The sequence below is a fragment of the Mustelus asterias genome, chromosome 10 (genome assembly GCF_964213995.1).
Source record: "Mustelus asterias chromosome 10, sMusAst1.hap1.1, whole genome shotgun sequence".
Classification (NCBI taxonomy): domain Eukaryota; kingdom Metazoa; phylum Chordata; class Chondrichthyes; order Carcharhiniformes; family Triakidae; genus Mustelus; species Mustelus asterias.
In genome coordinates, this window is record NC_135810.1 from 77,467,009 (window position 1) to 77,482,488 (window position 15,480).

The following is a 15,480-nucleotide window of genomic DNA, read 5'->3' on the forward strand; positions in this document are numbered from 1 at the left end:
TTTCTGCTGTTCAGTGTGCTTATAGTCCTGTGTTGAGACTTCACCAGGTTGGAAACTCGTTTCTAGGTATGCCTAGTGCTCCTTCTGGCATGATCTCTTACGTTCCTCAAGAATCAGGTACTTTGGCTCCCACGTGGCCCATTGGGAATCGCTGATTGACCTCCCTGTGGGACTTGTTGAATATGAGTTCTCCTGGTAACAGGCAGTGGCCTGTCCAGCTGGAACTCATTACCTGAGCCTTTTATAAGGCAGGCCCAGGACTGGGCCTGCTGAACGGTACTCCCAGGTAGGCACTAGTGTGGTAGTGGTTTTACTTTGCATTCTGTAATAAACTATGTTCCTTTCCAGTCGGACTTCCTGAGTCATTACAGCCTCCATGACTGAGAATAGCTTTTATTCCAGATTTATTTCATTTAATTTGAATTCACCAGTTGCCAAATTGGGATTTGAATTCAGGTCTTCAGAGTTTTAGTCCAGACCTCTGGATTACTAGTCCAGTAGTATTACCATTTTGATACCGTTTCTATGGATTCAGAAGTCATAGGGTCTACTCCAGATGGGAATTGCTTCTGAGTTGGATCATCGAGATGATTAATTCTGGTGAAGTATAGAGGGTTCTGCTTTTCTCTCTCTGCCTGTGGGATTACACTACCCAGATCAATCTTAATTACACTTGATAATCCAACATAATAATTAGGATGAACAACTGTACAAAAAAGTAACATTGGAGGGATCTGAAGAATTAGTGTATTGTCCCTATGTTGAGAGAAAGTGGCATCTTGTGATCACTGTTTGCACTGGTGCTTGGCTTAGCTGCAAAGATGCAGCTCAGTTTGATTGCAGGTCAAATAGTTACAATTAAGTCTTGGAAACCATATGATACTGTATCATTAAAACTGACCACCAAGTTATCTGTGGAGTTAATGGTCAATCAGTGCGCAGAAAAGCTCCTGATATCTTGTTGTGGTAGAAACCAGTCTCTCCAGGATGTTCTGCATGACATTAGAAACTTCCTAAAGCATGTTTTAGGTGTGTGCAATAGACTTCTGCAACTTAACAATCGTAACCATAACCACTGCCTCCACATGAAATCAATACGATTGAATCATTGCTCTTTTGAGATCTTTGTCTCTAGATTCCTCAGCTAAGGGATGTAATTTTTCTATCCTCTCTGTGGGAATGGTATTTTCCCACTTCTTTGGTGGGATTTAATGGGGCCCTCATGAGAGGGTTGGGAGGTGGGTAGGTGGAGTTGGAGAATTGAAAGAAAAGATAGGAGATGGAATGCCCATCACCTTCCCAATTAAGGGTCACTTAATGCTCTCATCCCAGGGATGTCCTATGCCACATGGGGGATCTTGTCTAGTAAAATCTGGAAGCCTCCTTGTGGCCTTGGCAGAGTGTCCTCCTGACTGGGCACTGTTTGGCCTATAGAGAGACCTCTTGGTGTCAAAGTTTAAAGTTTTAGTTTTTTTAAAGTTTATTTATTAATGTCACAAGTAGGCTTACATCAACATTGCAATGAAGTTACTGTGAAAATCCCCTAGTCGCCACATTCCAGCACCTGTTCGGGTACACTGAGGGAGAATTTAGCAAAGCCAATGCGCCTAAGTGGCACGTCTTTTGGACTGTGGGAGGAAACCAGAGCACTCGGAAGATATCTATGCAGACACAGGGAGAATATGCAGATTCTACACAGACAGTGAGCCAAGCCAGGAATCGAACCCGGATCCCTGGTACTGTGAGGCAGCAGTGCTAACTATTGTGCCACCATGCAAGGGCCGTCCCTGCAGAAACACCTAACATCAACCACGGTATACCGTGGACATGAAGATTGAAATGCAATATACAGTGAACATGTTCTGTTCCAGTTCTTCTGTCCTTGTTTCCTGCCTAAGCAATAGTCCTAGGGACATTTCTGACATTACAAAAGTTTCGTCTTTTTAACTTACCTTTATATGGAGTTGAGAGTAGCAAGGGTGCTTCACGTGACTCCACATGCGAGCTGTTATTAGCCTACACTCAAACACACCACCACATTCCATTTTAGCCTCTGCAGCAAACCTGAATTATTTTGATGAGACCTGTGCCTAATTTTGGATGAACCACAAGCCTCAAGCTTTTGATGCAACTCTGAGTGTGTCACCTACTTTTAGATCAAAAAATGGACCTAAACTAATTTCTAGCTCAATATGCTACAAATAAATGATCAGGTGACCTGGGATTGCTGCTTTGTTGCTACTGCAGTCTAACTTCATATGTTCTTTCGATCAAAATGACCAGCATGTGCTAGGAAAAGTAGAAACTCTGCTAAAAGGTTATGGTGAATGTGGAAACAAAATTTATAATCCTTTGTAGAAATGTGACACCACTGCTTCTGGATTCTAACAAGAGGATTCATGTCCTTCATAAACTCAGTTATCATGATTGAATTAAATAGATACAGTATTTACATTGGCAGGATCATATATTTTAATAGTAACACTCTGCTGACTACTGTGCAGACTGCAGTTGGGCCCCAGAATAGGTGAAACTGAGATTTAGCAGACCGGTTTATCTTATTTCATGAACTTTACTTAAGTGCATTGAAGCCCTGAGAAAGAAAAATGAGATTATATGGAAGAGCAACAAAGACAGTGGAAAGATCCATGTATCAATGGAACCCTTTTGCTGCAGATTTTTGATTTAAACATGCTTCTTATTATAGTAATTGTTTATAATTTGAAATTCAAGGCAATGTGTGAGACAGGAGCAGTCTCCTACTATTATTTCTTTTGATAAGATGAACAAAAGGAACAGATATTCATAACAATTCTTTGCAAGAAGCAAATCTGTGAGGATTAGTGGAAGCTGATTGTTCACCAGGACATAACTTTCAGCAATGTTTAGAATGTGTGCAAGAAGTCAGGAACAAAATATTCTTAACTCCTGCTATCTCATTAATTTTGCTTAAGTTTGCTTAATCTGCCAGGATAAGATGCAGCATTTCTTAATGTTAAAGTTGGGTACAAAAAAATGATCAATAAAGGAATCTGCAACAGGCTCATTCCACAAAAATTAAGAACTGAATTTTCGTAAAGTAGCCAAAATGGTGTCAGAGACCCAACCCCAGAAGTCCCGCTCCCTGACCCGGCACCCACTATTTTTTACAGATGGGGGAATGGGGTTGGGTTGTAGTTTGCACATCTGTGGTTCATTGAGGAAGATGCACATGTTAAAGTGCAGCAGCCTTCAAACAAATTCAATTTTTGTTAGTGGGATGTCCAAAATATTATTTGTGGGCTTTACAAATTTCAGGAAAAGTGCTGAAACAGCCAGAGTTATTTGGAGAGGTAGAGCATCTTTTTGGACAGGTAGGGTAATTTTTGGATAGGTCCAGGGACTCTTGTTAGCACCTGCCCTTGCTTCTCCTCTATCCCTGCACCCCACCCCAGAATGAAAATTAGACCATGACGGGCACTTTCTGTTCTTTGGGTTCGTTTGGGAGTTTTCCTGACTCTGAACTCCCGATTTCATGTAATGTGATTCCATTTATCAGGAGTATTGCATTATGTCACTCTTTTTACTTATTTCTGGTTATTTATAGAGAATGAATCATTGTGTTCCTAAATCTCTGAACGTTTTCAAGTCCTGTTGCTATGGTAAAGTACCCATTTCAAGCACCATGTGAACAGAGGACAGAGATTTTATGACACTATCATGCATTTCACAACAGATCGTTTCCAATATTTTCTTTTCTGAAGATGCTAACACACCACAAGTAGTCATAGGCTGACATCCACTGGTTCATCTAAATTGGCCAACGTCTATGTGTTCAGGAAGTGCAACATAGGGTCATGGAGTGGTGCAATTGGGTGAATTGAGAGTTAGAATATAATGAAGCAAGCCATGAGATTCAAGTTAAAAGTATGGATGCTGCATTCTTAATCTCATATTTGCTTGCAACTGGGTGCAACAATGTCCATACTCAACATGATGAAGGTTTTCTGGGGTCTAAGTCTAACAGTGGAAATATTCTTGAGACTACAGATGGAGCAATTCTTGGAACCAAGGCTGGAATGCAATGTCATTAGATTTGAGACTGGGCTGGGGCAGGTGTGGACGATGTAATTTCTGGATAATATACAATGGCTGCAAAATTCGATTATGCCTGAAAAAGGATGCAGGGATCCTGATGCATAATTGACCTGTGCCTGTTATTTCCAATGCAAGCAGCGCCACAAACTTTGTGCTGCCTGATTTTTTTCCATGATTGCAGTTCTAAGCATGCTGATTGGCCACAGCCACTAGCAAAGGCTAGCACAAGTTCAAATTAGTCTACACTATTAAAAGCCAGCCTGCATTTCTTAAAGAACAGAAACAGGAAGTCATTCTAGAAGTAAATTTGGCCGGGGGAAAACAACAAAGTGACAAGAAAGCATATTCCAGCATTCTTTAATGCAGCATTGGAAGCCATGGTGCAGGAGGTTGTCAAGAGGAGTGACCACATCAATCCACAAGGGACCAGGAGTTCCTGCAGAGCAACACAGAGATGCCAATGAGAGCAGATAGCCAAGGTTCTCAATGCCAGCAATGCAGCCCTGAGGAGCTGGATGCAGTGTCCTCACACTGTGTGGTCAACATCAACGCACAGTCATCATCAAACAGTGTCGCTGAAAACCTGTGTTCTCATTCGCAGTTGGAATTCTCTGGTGTTGCTGAAAGTGAAAGGGGTTTTGGGCTGGAACACTGGCCATGGACAAGATCAGAGAATCCCAGCCTATATCCCACCAACTGCACAACTGGCCTCACACACTGCTCAGTGCATCACAACCCTTCACTCATCTCCCAACAACCTCCATCAATTGCAACTCAGAGGTAACATTCATAACTTCACCTCACACCCACACTTAAGACTGCTGCAAACCTCAGAACCACATCTTACAGATTGAACATACTTCCAGCTATTCACCCACAATAACCACATCATTCAAGTGCATTGCATTGACACACATCCCTCTCCTTTGCTGGAAAAGGTGACACGTAACTGTGGATAGCAGGACCTAACTGGCAGGGGACAACCATGTCTACATGTCCTCACCCCAGAGGGTGGAACAGTGCTCATCATCAATTGATGAACTATAATTGAGGCCCTGGTCAACTGTGGGACTGAAACCATTAAATAATCAGTCCTAATCCTTCTCTCACATCCCTCTTTCTCCTCATCCTACAATCTCTTCTCATTTACAAATTGCACTCGTTGTAAGGATGTACTTCTTGCTTCCCTCCTCCTCCCCCATCCTGTTAATGCAACCATCCTCTACAGCTTTCTCCTTTCAAATGCCCAAAAACTGCAACCTCGCTAGGCAGTGGTTCAGGAGTAAGAAGTCGAAGAGGAAGAAGAGACTTGATTTGATTTGATTTATTATTGTCACATTTAATTAGTATACAGTGAAAAGTATTGTTTCTTGCACACAATACAGACAAAGCATACCATATAGAGAAGGAAAGGAGTGGAGAATGTAGTGTTACAGTAATAGCTAGGGTGTTGAGATAGATCAACTTAATGCAAGATAGGTCCATTCAAAAGTCTGATGACAGCAGGGAAGAAGCTGTTTTTGAGTTGGTTGGTACATGACCTCAGACTTCTGTATCTTTTTCCCGACGGAAGAGAGTGGAAGAGAGAATGTCCGGGGTGCGTGGGATCCTTGATTATGCTGGCTGCTTTTCTGAGGCAGCAGGAAGTGTAGACAGTCAATGGATGGGAGGCTGCTTTGAGTGATGGACTGGGCTTCATTCACGATCCTTTGTAATTTCTTGTGGTCTTGGACAGAGCAGTAGCCATACCAAGCTGTGATACAACTAGAAAGAATACTTTCTATGGTGCTGTAGAAATTGATGAGAGTTGTAGCTGACATGCCAAATTTCCTTAGTCTCCTGAGAAAGTAGAGGCGTTGGTGGGCTTTCTTAACTAGAAGGCTGCATGGAGGGACTAGGACAGGTTGTTGGTGATCTAGACACTTAAAAACCTGAAGTTCTCAATCATTTCTACTTCATCCCCATTCATGTTGAGAGGGGCATGCTCTCCACTGCGCTTCTTGAAGTCGACTGATGATAATGAAACATTGCCACTCACTCTCAGAGTCTTAGCCACTGGCTCACATCTGCATGTATTTTGGAAGGTTCCTCAGAGATGGTATCTGCACACAATGTGACACATAGCATGAGTGCTCTGCTACAAGATAAGGGACAACGATAGTACAAGTGCTAGCTCACAGGAGATCGCACACAAATCATGCTGCAGAAGACTCAAATGAGGACTTAGTTCGAGTGATGTGTAGAAAAAGATTGATGGATATGCACATAGAAAAGCTTGGTGCATCATCAGGCTTGACAGAAAGCTGTCAACAAACATGGAGGAATCTGGCACCAATCACAACTTTGTCAAAGTTTGGAGTACATCCTTTCCAGCAGTAGTGATAAATTCAATTAGAACACTTGTGGATCCAGTCATGACACAGCATACTTCATCACAAACACTCAGGCCGGAATTTTACCATCTCGCCAGCCAGGGGAATCGGAATCACTTGACTTGCCTCACCCGCCAGTAGACCATGGAAAGGTCCATTGATCTCAGGCGGGAATTTACGGTTTCGAGATGAGCAAGTCCATAAAACCCTGCCCTATATGTCCATGTTAATGACCTACCTACCTCACAGCACCAGAGACCCGGGTTCAATTCCAGCCTCGGGTCACTGTCTGTGTGGAGTTTGCACATTCTCCCCGTGTCTGTGTGGGTTTCCTCCGGGTGCTCCGGTTTCCTCCCACAGTCCAAAGATGGTGTGAGTTAGGTTGATTGGCCATGCTAAATTGTCCCTTAGTGTCAGGGGGACTAGCAGGGTAAATACACAGGGTTATGGGGATAGGGTCTGAGTTGAATTGTTGTTGGTGCAGGCTCGATGGGCCACATGGCCTCCTTCTGCACTGTAGGGATTTTATGATTCTTTGAAGATGATATGCAATGTAGCCAGCACTAGAAGGGCTTGCTTGTGGCGCAGACATCATTTTGGACCTAGAATGGTAGCAGTAGTGCTGAAAATGGTGGTGCTCCACAAATAAAATTAGCAGGCATTGTTTTTGCACTATTGCTATATCACATTTAAAAGCTTCACTCTTGTAGGTACAGGAGTGTTTTCCCGCAATTACCTATATATTTAACTACTTTCCCCTATCAAAGTTTCCTACAGTTGATGTCAAAAATGTATGCTTTACATTGTTTAGTTGGTGCTGTAATAATGGCTTTTGTGAGTGTTGTGAGGAAATATTCTTGCTGGACAGGGAGAAAGATGAGGTTATACAGAAGTCCTGGAATACTCTGTATGTAGCCAATCTTGCTGTTAGTCATAAAACCATCCTGGCATGTAATGCACGTTCACTCTTTCTTCTCCCCAGACATACTTCTTTGCCCTAACATTTTTGAGTGAAAGATCGATCTGCTCCCCACCCCTACCACACCCATGGAGTTTGTCCTAATCTAGCAAACAAAACAGATTGTGATGGAACTGAATTTGTGGCTCATTTCCTAATACTACATTTAGCGATCCACCTAGGGTTGCCAATAGCGATTACATGTACTCCTGGAGGTTTCATCACTTGACTTGCCCCACCCTCCAGCCATTAGTCAGCCAACAGATCCATCCTTGTGACATATTGCCTTCCTACACTAATTGGAAAGCAAAAAGACTCATTACCCAATTAGGTTATGCTTGACTGTCAGCCGAACAGCCTTTTCTTCCCCACATTTTTGATATTTTTAGACCTGGTAAAGAGAAAGCCCCACCCACAGGCTTCTGCAGCGTGATTCATAATTGCTGCTATTTTTTCAGGCAGAGTGTATATGGGGGCGCCTGAGAACGGGTCTAAAAGTCGGATCTGAAACCCTCCTAGTTTCAAGTCCGCCCGCATAGAATTAAAATGGTAAAATAGAGCCCTATATTTCAAAGTTGACAGTCTACAATCGATAATTTTAATTTTAACATATATTGTTCCTAGATTAATATGGGATATTAATTTCAAAGGATTTTGTATTACTGCAGTCCAGGATAATTAGCCTCAATACACCACCATAGAGGTGGTGTGAACTTTAAGGATGCATATTTTGTTCTGTTTCTTTACAAAGTAATGTTGAACTATTGTTTATTTTCCAGAGATTGGGTACTGGACTCTCAAAATTGGTTTTACCAATGATTAAATAGTTGTGCTAGTTATTATCTAGATGTGAAAAAAGTGCCCATTGTGCTGGAAATAATTACAGTTGGACAGACAGACAGATTGAATCTTAGCAAATCCCTCACTAAACGAATGCCTGTGAGAAGAATCCCTCCTACTCAGAGTCACCTTGGTTACTTGCCTCCAAAAGCTTTTTATTGTAATGTCCCCATGCAAGAAAACAACACATCCATTTATTATCATGCAATACACTGTACATAAACAAGCTTAGAGTCTTTTGCTGTTGAGGAAACAGCAGTTTGAATACTTTGTGCATCTACTTGATATAATGGAATGCTGACAATAGCCTTACCTGAGCAGACTTTCTGAGAGTATTTTCTTTCCCCACATCTGCTTCCAGGTTCTTTAGAAGATTTCCAATGCATTGATTATCCAGGCCATTGCTTGTCATGGAGCCATGGGATTTCTTAGCATAAGAGAGTGAACATGTCCTCTAAAGAAGACTTTTGATTTGATTTGATTTATTACTGTGTGTGTTTCCTTTGGGTGCTCTAGTTTCCCCCCACAGTCCAAAGATGTGCGGGTTAGGTGGATTGGCTGTGTTAAATTGTCCCTTAGTGTCAGGGGGACTGGTTAGGGTAAATGTATGGGGTTATGGGGATAGACCCTGGGTGGGATTGTGGGTGGTGCAGACTTGAAGGGCCGAATGGCCTCCTTCGGCACTGGAGGATTCTATGATAATTTATGTGGCCCCTTTAAACATTATCTTTAGGGCTCACTATTCTTCTCCCCAAGCACCACTATCCCACAACCTATCCCACATCCCAAGTTATTTAAGAATATCGTGGATTGCAGCATATAACTTGACCCCATTTTTTCAGTGCTAAAAGCCATGTTTTGTGGGGAGATGGTGGTATGGTGGCAATGTCTCTGGACTAATAATCCAGAAGCCCAAAGAAACATAGAAGCCATAGAAGTCCTACATTGCAGAAGGAGGCCATTTGGCCGGTTGAGTCTGCACCTACTCCCCCAAGGCCCACTCTCCAACCCTATCCCTGTAACCCCACGTATTTGCCATGGCCAATCCACCTAACCTGCACATCTTTGGACTGTAAGAGGAAACTAGATCACTCGGAGGAAACCCACACATACACTGGGAGAATGTGAAAACTCCACACGGTCACGCAAGGCCAGAATCAAACCTGGGTCCCTTGGCACTGTGAGGCAGCAGTGCTAACCACTGAGCCGCCCACAATAATGTTCTGGGAACACAGGTTCAAATCCCACCACGACAGCTGGTGGAATTCAAATTCAATAAATAAATCTGAATTTAAAGCTAGTCTCAGTAATGTGAAACCATTGTTGATTGCTGTAGAAACACATTTGGTTCAGAAAACACATTTGGTCCTTTCGAGAAGGTAATCTGCCATCCTTACTCGGTCTGGCCCACAAGTGGCTCTGGACCCTCAACAATGTGGTTGACTCTTAACTGCCCTCTGGAATGGCCTTTCAAGCCATTCGGTTCAAGGCAATTAGGGATTGGTAACAAATGCTGGCCTTGCCTGTGTTGCCGATAACTCATGAAAGGATAAATTAAAAAATGTCCAGCTATGAGTCAACCTTACTTTTCTGCTAGAAATTGCTATGCTCGCAAGAGTTGGCCTCAATATTTTATCTCATGTCTTGCTCATCATTTAAGTTAGTGCTTTGGATCAAGCAGTTGATACAGGCCAAGTTGCCAAGAAGATGCACAGTAGTTTAAGACACCCCCACATTCAGCAAACTGTGCATGGCAAATAACAAACAGAAATGGGTCCTCTCACAAAACAAATGAAGCATGAAGCTGGTTTCAAGCAAACGTTGCAACATTTGCAAATTCGTCAAATAACTGTGCTGCAGGGAGGGAAGTCGGTGTTACTGAAAAATAAAAGGGACAATGCAAGAAGAAGGAATCCACTCTGAAGAAGATGCCCAAGTCCAAATACACCAAGAGAACAGGGACAAACCCCTGCCAATGTGTGGGAAAAAGTCCTGCTGCCAGCCTCAAAGAACCCAGCTTTATTAGTATGGGACGTGTTCAGATCCCATCTAACTGATTAGACCTACAGGTGCCTGTGAAAGAAGTAACACCCAAATCACAGTTATAGCACAGTTCAAATTTTGTATATGTGCCACAACAAGCCATTCAAGGATCATAATCTTGCCAAATGGAATAAGTGATTGGTTGTTGCAGAAATAACCTCCACAAAGAGTGGAAAGGCACACTGTCCTGCTTGATGTCTTGTGTGGTTTTGTCATCAAATTGTGAGATACTTTCATGTACAGACCACCATTAGATCATTCAAAAAATGCAGGATATCCAATTCAATGGAAGGAGAGTTTTGGTAGCGTTGTCCCTTTAATGGTTGATCCTTCACGGGTCACATGACTAGGCCGGAACCAAAGGAGCACAAACATGCGAACTGGGGCCAATTGGGAGAAAGTACACGCATACCCAGGGCTGGAAGCTTCAGTTGGAGTCAGAACGTTGTCAGGAATTAGACCTGTATAGTTGTCTGTTAAACCCTTAGTTGTACATTGTTCTTCTCAGTCAATAAATCTTTCAGTTTGTTACTTGCCACATCTAGTCGCCTCAAGTTACCACAGAGAGGAAGATGGTTTGTTGTGTGGGGATGATTCAGGAACTGAAAGTGCCAAATCTAACCCACAGTGGAATCCTTACAATGATGCCATAACCAAACTGACTCAGAAATTCAAAGAACTCTCTCCTTCCAATGTTGAAGATGATGAATTTAACAGTTTTTAAAATGTTTTGATTGTAGTTAAACGTATGCTTGCAGAATTAATTCAATCAATAAGATGTGTCACGTTGATTTAATTTGAATAACTGGCGTATTTTATTTACATATTTCAAAATGGAGACCACTTACACCAACACCGGCGGCTCACATTTTATTCTTGGCGTATGTCGACGCCCATATTTTGGAAGGATTTTTCAAGGCTTCAAAGGTCATATTTGTGGTGAACCACTGTTATACTGTCTGTATATAGGATATGCCTGGACACGCCCCTGCTGCCTCAATCCGGGGCTCCGCCCTCCTCGGGGTATAAAGGTGGCTGCTCTCCACCCCTTTTGCCTCAGTTCGGGTTAGCCATCGGTTTGGGAGCGCTGCTGTTCTTGTTAATAAAAGCCTGTTGTTTCGCAACATCTAGTCTTTGCGTGAATCAATGGTGCATCAATTTTGTTAACAAAATTTTTGAAATGGAGCAACTCCTGAAACCTGACAAATTGGACTTGGATCCGCAGGCAGTCGGCGCCTCTAACTCTTTTGATCACTGGCTGCGCTGTTTTGAGACCTTCATCGCCTCCTCCTCCTCCGTCGTCGTAATAGACATCGACAAACTGCATGTGCTCCACGCCCGCGTCAGCGCTCACGTCTTCACATTGATCTGAGACGCAGAGACTTGCCAGGAGGCAATCGATCTCCTCAAGAGCCAGTACAACCGGCAGCCGAACGAGGTCTACGCCAGACATCTGCTGGCCACTCGCAGACAGCAGCCGGGGGAATTGACTGAGCAATTCCAGCGTGAACTGCGTGCACTCGGCAGAGCCTGCAACTGCAAGGCCGTTTCAGCCGCCCAAAACGCTGACGACCTGATCAGAGATGCCTTTGTCGCGGGCATCAGGTCGACCTATATCCAGCAGCGCCTGCTGGAACAAGGTGGGCTGGACCTGAAGAAAACTGTGGAACTTGCCGGCTCACTGGAGGTAGCATTCCGGAACCTCGAGGCCTACACCCCCGACCACGAGGACGCACCATGGACACCCCGACCGCAGCCATCGCTGTACCCGGGAGGGCCGCAAACCTACGCCACACCCCGTCCTGAAGCCGAACTGACCACTGTGGCAGTCCCCGGAGGCCCGAGGTGCTACTTCTGCGACCTGGAGAAGCACCCTCGACGACGCTGCCCAGCGAAAGACGCGATCTGCTCTAGCTGCGGTAAGAAGGGTCATTACCTGAAAGTTTGCAGGGCAAAACTGGCCCCCAGGCCCAGCAGCGCCACGTGCGATCCGCGGGAGGGACTGCCTTCAATGCCATCGACCGGGTGCGATCCGCGGGTGCCGTCATTTTGGACGCCAGCGGCCGCGTGCGACCCACAGAGGCCGCCATCTTGGACGCCATCAGCCACGCGCGACCCACGGGAGCCGCCATCTTGGGTGACGTCAGCCGAGTCACGGGGGCCGCCATTTTGGGAACCGTCCACCGCATCGCCTAATCCGACAGTGGCCTCGGTCGCGTTGGACCAGCCCAGGCCTCACCAGCTCGCCTGGTCGATGATGGACATCAAGGTAAACGGCCACACTACTAACTGCTTATTTGACAGTGGGAGTACGGAGAGTTTCATCCACCCTAACACGGTGAGACGCTACGCACTGCCAGTACTGCCAATGCAGCAATCAATCTCTATGGCTTCGACGTCCCGATCAGTAAATGTCCTCGGGTACTGTGTAGCAAATCTGACTGTACGGGGCATGGTGTACGACAAGTGCAGGCTCCTCGTGCTGCCACAGCTGGGGCTAGATTTCATGTGCCACCTTGGGAGCGTCACTATGGTGTATAATGGGTCTTTTCCCCCAATCTCCATCCAAAATCCACAGCTACAGACCAGCCACCGCGCACCACCTGTGGTCTCTCGACCCTCAAAGTCGCCCCTCTCTCGCTCTTTGAGCACCTCACCCCCGACTGCAAGCCCATTGCCACCAAAAGCAGACGGTACAGCGCTGGAGATAGAGCGTTCATCAAGTCCGAGGTGCGACGCCTCCTGGAGGAGGGGATCATTGAGGCCAGTACCAGTCCCTGGAGGGCCCAAGTGGTGGTTGTCAAGACTGGGGAGAAACTTCGCATGGTCATTGACTACAGTCAGACCATCAACCGATACATGCAGCTGGACGTGTATCCTCTTCTCCGCATATCTGACATGGTCAATCAGATTGCACAATATCGGGTGCTCTCCATCATTGATTTGAAGTCTGCATACCACCAGCTCCCTATCCGCCCGGAAGACCGCCAATACACCGCCTTCGAGGTGGATGGCTATCTCTACCACTTCCTTCGGGTCCCTTTCGGCGTCACCAATGGGGTCTCGGTTTTTCAGCGTGAGATGGACCGAATGGTGGACCAGAACAGGCTGCGGGCCACCTTCCCGTACCAGGATAATGTCACCATCTGTGGCCATGATCAGCAGGACCACGACGCCAACCCCCAAAAATTCCTCCACACTGCGGCACTCCTCAACCTGACCTACAATAAGGAGAAGTGTGTATTCCGCACGCGCCGCCTCGCCATCCTTGGTTGTGTTGTGGATAACGGGGTCATCAGCCCCGACCCCGACTGCATGAGTCACCTCCTGGGACCTCCCCTCCCCACCACCCTCAAAGCACTGAGGAGATGCCTAGGCTTCTTCTCATACTACGCCCAGTGGGTCCCCAATTATGCAGACAAAGCCCGTCCACTCATCAAATCCACATCTTTTCCCCTAGCGGCGGAGGCCCGGCTGGCCTTTGACCGCATCAAAGCGGATATCACAAAGGCCACGATGCACGCCGGAGACGAATCCACCCCATTCCAGGTGGAGAGCGATGCGTCTGATTTTGCCCTAGCTGCCACTCTTAACCAGGCGGGCAGACCCGTGGCCTTCTTCTCGCGCACCCTCCAGGGCCCTGAAATTCGACACTCCTCTGTCGAAAAAGAGGCACAAGCCATTGTGGAGGCGGTGCAGCACTGGCGCCACTACTTAGTTGGCAAACGGTTCACCCTGCTCATGGACCAACGGTCCGTTGCCTTTATGTTCAGTAATGCGCAGCGGGGCAAAATCAAGAACAATAAGATTTTGAGGTGGAGGATTGAACTCTCCACCTACAATTACAACATTTTATACCGGCCTGGGAAGCTCAATGAGCCCCCAGACGCCCTGTCCCGGGGGACCTGTGCCAGCACGAACCTAGACCGGTTACAGACCGTCCACGATGACCTCTGCCACCCGGGGGTTACCAGGTTCTTCCACTTCATCAAGGCCCGGAACCTGCCATATTCCATCGAGGAAGTCAGGTCTGTAACCAGGCACTGCCAAGTCTGCGCGGAGTGCAAGCTGCACTTCTACCGGCCAGACAGAGCGCACCTCATCAAAGCCACCCGCCCTTTCGAACGCCTGAGCGTTGACTTCAAAGGTCCCCTCCCCTCCTCTGACCACAACGTATACTTCCTCAACATCGTTGATGAGTATTCGCGGTTCCCCTTTGCTATTCCCTGCCCGGATATGACCTCGGCCACGGTCGTCAGGGCCTCGCACAGCCTCTTCACTCTGTTTGTTTTCCCTAGCTATATTCATAGCGACTGGGGTTCCTCTTTTATGAGTGACGAGCTGCGCCAGTACCTACTCTCCAAAGGCATAGCCTCGAGTAGGACCACCAGCTACAACCGCAGGGGGAACGGACAGGTGGAGAGGGAGAATGCGACAGTCTGGAAGGCCATTTTATTAGCTCTCCAGTATAAGGGTCTTCCAGTCTCCCGCTGGCAAGAGGTCCTCCCTGATGCGCTACACTCAATTAGGTCACTACTGTGCACGGCTACCAACACCACCCCTCATGAACGAATGTTTGTTTCCCCCAGGAAGTCCTCCTCGGGGACCTCACTACCGTCGTGGCTGACGTCCCCTGGCCCTGTCCTGCTCCGGAAGCACGTGCGGACCCATAAGTCGGATCCCCGGTCGAAACGGTCCGGCTCCTCCACGCCAACCCCCAATACGCCTATGTGGCGTATCACGACGGGCGGGAGGACACGGTCTCCATTCGCGATTCACCCCCAGCTCCCAACGTTATCCATGATGCACCAGGGTCGCAGCACGCTCATTTAGCCCCTGTGTACGGCACGCCTGAGCCCCAGGAGCAGCCTCCACACACCCAGCAGTCTGAAGGCGCTACGGACGGCTTCACCGGTTATGGACTGGCGTCTGACTCATCACCGCGGCCTCCTGAACCGGCACCACGGCTGACATTGCGGTGGTCGCAGCGGCAGATCAAGCCCCCGGAGAGACTGAACTTGTAACTTGAATCAATAACTTGTGACTGTCGTTCCACCACCTCGCCCCCGCCGAACTCTTTTTAAACAGGGGGTGAATGTGGTGAACCATTGTAATACTGTCTGTATATGTGATATGCCTGGACACGCCCCTGCTGCCTCAATCCGGGGCTCCGCCCTCCTCGGGGTATAA